This window comes from Dissoconium aciculare (assembly GCF_010015565.1).
Source record: "Dissoconium aciculare CBS 342.82 unplaced genomic scaffold K489scaffold_11, whole genome shotgun sequence".
Taxonomy (NCBI): domain Eukaryota; kingdom Fungi; phylum Ascomycota; class Dothideomycetes; order Mycosphaerellales; family Dissoconiaceae; genus Dissoconium; species Dissoconium aciculare.
In genome coordinates, this window is record NW_022984961.1 from 298,091 (window position 1) to 302,873 (window position 4,783).

Sequence of the window (4,783 nt, forward strand, 5' to 3'; positions counted from 1 at the left end):
AGCATCACAGGCAATCGCACAGGCGGGGATAGGTGCTCAACGATCAAAAAGGACTTGTAATGAAGCTGAGTCTGAACGAGGACCTCCAACTCAACGACGATGTAGAAACTGCGGAATAGCTGGACACAACTCACGAACTTGCCAGACAGATAGAGATGCTCCTTCTGAACCATATCCTAGCATAGCAGATGTATAACTAAGTGTGTGGTTGAATAAACAACGGTTGTAGTCACCTCAGTTGTAATGCCAAGACAAAATGGCCCGTTCGGTGATTTGGCCCGCTCGGTGATAGATTACGTTATATATAATATACTCTCCTAAATTCAAGTCGGGAATTACCTAATCGAGATAAAGAAGCTTATTTGTTTATTTATTTATTTTATTATACTTCTATTATTTTCTATATAAGAGTATTAGATATATATAGGATATCCAACCTATTAAAGCTAGACTTCTAATAAATATATACTATATAAGTTTTTATTTATCTTGTTTAATATCTATATTACTTTTCTATTAGTTAGTAAATATTATTATATTTCTTATTAATAGTCCTCTTAATTTTCTAAACTATAAAAGCCTTTTAAAGTAAATAGAGAGGCTTAAAAAGTAGATAGGCTATAAATATTATTTTAAAGTTTCTCGGGGACTTAAAGTAGTATCTAAAAAGATAATTATAATAAAAACTTACCTATATTATTTAGTACATTACTAGTATAATCTTATTTAGATCTCTAAGCTTCTTTAAAACATATTAAAGTATTTACTTAAGAGTAGAAGTATTTTAATTAAAAGTTTTCTAAATTTTTTTATAATGTAAAATAATTCTAAGTTCTATAAAAAGCTTAGTTAAGGTATCTAATACTTTATACTTATATTACTTAAAGGTTAGTCTAGGTCCTAGATTATTATTCTCTCTATAAGTCTATTTATTAAGATAAATAGAGATACTTTTCTAGAGAAAGAGATATTATTTTAAAGTTTAGAATTTTTAGAGTTTATAAAGTATTCTTAGAAAGTCTGAAACTAAGAAATACTTACTTCTTCTACTTTCAACTTAGTATTACGTTATAATAAGTTTAGTATTACTTCTGAAGTATTAGTTTTATTTTTTAATTCTAATAAATTCTAAGTAGATTCAGTATAATTTATAGAGAACTTTAACAGGCTCTTAATATTATATAGTTAAGACACATTCTATAAAAAGATAATTAATTAAATTACTACGTATACTTCGACTTAATATATAGGTTCTAGCTCTGCTAGCTAGTAGTAATAAGGTCGACCCTTTATTCTTATCTAAAGGGTACTATAATACTTAAGAGACTTCTTTCTTCTAATTCTCTTTATTGCTACTTTTATTTTCTCTCCACACTTAATATAAGTACTATTTCTATATATAAATACTTATATTTCAAATATAGTCTAGATTATATTTTGTTTTTTATCTTATATATAGTTAAAGGTATAAAGAAATAGAAGTCTATAAGCTAAAAGTATCTCCTAATATACTTCTTTATACTATATAGCTCTCTTAATTATACGTTTCTACTATATTAGTTTTTCTACTACGTCGGTCTTTAGCCCTAGAGCTTAGGGATAGATTAAGCTACGTATAGGCCTTTACTTTACTTTAGTACACTTTACTTAATAATTAGAGTAAATATTCTACTATTTCTTTAATAATTTTACATTTATAGGCCCTACTACTTACTATAAGTAAAGTAAAAGCTATACTAATTATTATTCTTAAGGTAGAATAAACTTTATAGAAGTCTATAGTAACTATTATTCCTAGCTAGCTATAAGACTTTCCCTTCTTTTATATAAAGCTATATTACCTTAAACTACTACCTATTCTAGCTAAAATCTCGGGCTAAGCTACTAGTCTTATTTATCTCCTCTCTATAGCTCTTTAAGGTATAAAGTTAGTCTTTATACTCTTAGAAATATTTATTTTTCGTAAAAATATTCTTTACTCCTAAAGATCTACCTAAAGATATATCTAAAGATTCTATTAACTCGAGAATAAGATAGTACTATATAGACTTTACTATAAGGCTTTTCTAAAATTTTAAGTAGATTCTATAAAGTATTTCTATCTCTTATTTCTTAATAAAAATAAAGCTCCTCTAAGTTTAAATGTATATCTTCTAAAACGTTTCTCTCTTATTCTAAAGATAGTATTATATAAAGACTAGAGATTTAAAAAGATATTAATAAGTTGAACTATAATTAAACCTATAATAATCTACAAGTAATTAATCCTCTACTATATAAGAAAACCTAGGTCTCTCTCTCTCGTTATAAGAAAAATAGAAATTCGGTTATATCTACCTCTAGAGATACTATATTTCTTTTATCTTAGGCTTAAAAACCTGAGATTCAAACCTAGATATAAGTTTAATTTCTAAATTCTAGATATAGATATTATACTTACCTCCGAGAACGAAGGGTCGACCTCGTTACTACTAGCTATACTTACCTATAATTACGACTATCTAAGTCGCCTTAGATAGTCGTAGCTACTATAGCTAGTAGAGTTATACTCTAATATATTACTTCGAAGAAGATAGTAGTTAGTTAATAAATTAACATTTTTATAGAATACGTCTTAACTATATAATATCTATAGCTTATTAAGAAGTAAGAAGGAGTATTTAAAAATTACTATAAGAATATCTTAGTCTAATAACTCTTATTTTACTTAATAAGTAGTAAAAGCTATTAAAATATTATAAGCTCTAAATACTTCCTTCTCTTTAGTTTTATTAAACTCTTCTACTTTATTATAAGTTCTTTTAATACTAGAGGAATATAATTAGAATAGAAGAAAATAAGTATTAGAAGTAGTAATAATAATAGTAACTAAATTAGTAAAGACCTCTCTAAAGCCTTTTCCTATACTCTTTTATTACTAGAAGAAAAATACAATTTATTAGTAATATAAAAGATCCTATAAACTATTTAATATTTTTTCTAGAGGTATAGATATAAAAACTATCTCTAATAATTATATATTAATTTATTAATATACTATATAAATACTAATAGTAAGAAATAAATTACTATACTTAAAGAAATAATAGGTAGTAAACTAGCTACTTCTCTTTTAACGGAAAAAAGACATTTTACCCTTATTATTTATAGTCTTTTAGAAAGGAAACTAAGATAAGTAATAAATTTAAATACCTTAATAAATAAAATTAAACGCTTAGGAATTGAAATAATTTAGGAGTAAAGAGTATTCTTTTAAGATTATTTTAAAAGATAATTAAGAATAATATTAGGTTTTCCTTTATCTATTACTATAAAACTAAAGGTAAGGATATAAGTAAAAGGGGTAATAAGTAACTTTTTATAAAAAGTAATATAAAGGGCTAAATAACTATTAATACTATACTATAAATTACTTTAGAGTAATATATAAGTACCTTAAATATAATTATAGAAGATTTTTTATATAAGCTAGTAAGATATAGTAATTATATAATTAGCTATTTAATTACCTCTAAAGAATATAAAATATTTTATATTTTATATTAAGGTAAAAGATCTATATACTTTAGATAAATATAAATTAAAATATTAGATATTAGATATACTTATACTTAGTAGTATAGTATAATAGTAGGTATATATAGTAGCGTATAGAGGTACTAGCTACTAAGAGTAGTAGTTGTATTAAGACTAATTACTACTCTAATACTATACGTATACGGGTCGTATAATATATAAAGCTAGCTATAGGTTACCTAACTAGGAAGTTAGGTAATCCGTAGTACTCGGCTATAGATCCTTATATATAGCTAAAGATAGATATTATTCGTTTGTAAGAGTACTAGCTTTAAATAATATAATAATATAATAAAAGAGAGTAGCTCTTAAATTACTAGTAAATAAAGTTTTTAGAATAAGGACTAGCTAGTCTTCTTTTAAATTAGATATAAAGAAGCTAACGTAATCTATCAGCGAGCCGGCCACACTACCGAACCCGCTACTTTTCCTTGGTATTAAAAATGAGGTGACTGCAAACATGGTTTATTTGACTACATACCTAGTTATACAGCTGCTATGCTAGGATATGATTCAGAAGGAGCATCTCTATCCTGCTGGCAGGTTCGCGAGTTGTGTCCAGCTATTCCGCAGTTTCTACATCGTCGTTGAGTTAGAAGTCCTCGTTCAGGACCAGCTTTATCACGAGTCCTTTTCGATTGTTGAGCACTCAGACCCGCATCTACGCCTGCCTGTAATGCTCCAATACTATACTCTATAGATCCACCTTGCTGTATCTGCTTCCGTTTGCGCGATCTTCTCTTAGTTAATACTGCTAATTGCTCTTCAAGCTCTGTAATCCGTGCAGCTTGAAGTACATTCTAATAGAGCATCAACTTAGCACCTTTTACCAACTGTGAGAACCCTTCCTTAGCTTCGGGTAGAGATCTAAGGAAAGAGCTACTAATTAGCCGTGATTGAGATCCGAATTCATGCGAATTGCTTAGTGTTTGGGACTCCTATGCTGCTTCCGGTAATAGCTGTCGAGGAGGGGTGTGTAAACGTATATTAAGACGATCAATAACTGTTTGCGCGTCTGTACGGACTATCGCTGTTGCCTCAAAGGCCTTTCGACAGTTCTCTTTCGTAAACACGTCGAAAAACGCGTCCTTAAAGGCTGGAAGGAAGTTCTCTTTGTTGATATAGAAGACGCGGTTCCGTGCCAAGCCTCTGACACGCTCAGAGTATTTTCTCTTCAGCGGTGAGAAACATACTACGTCGAGAGGCT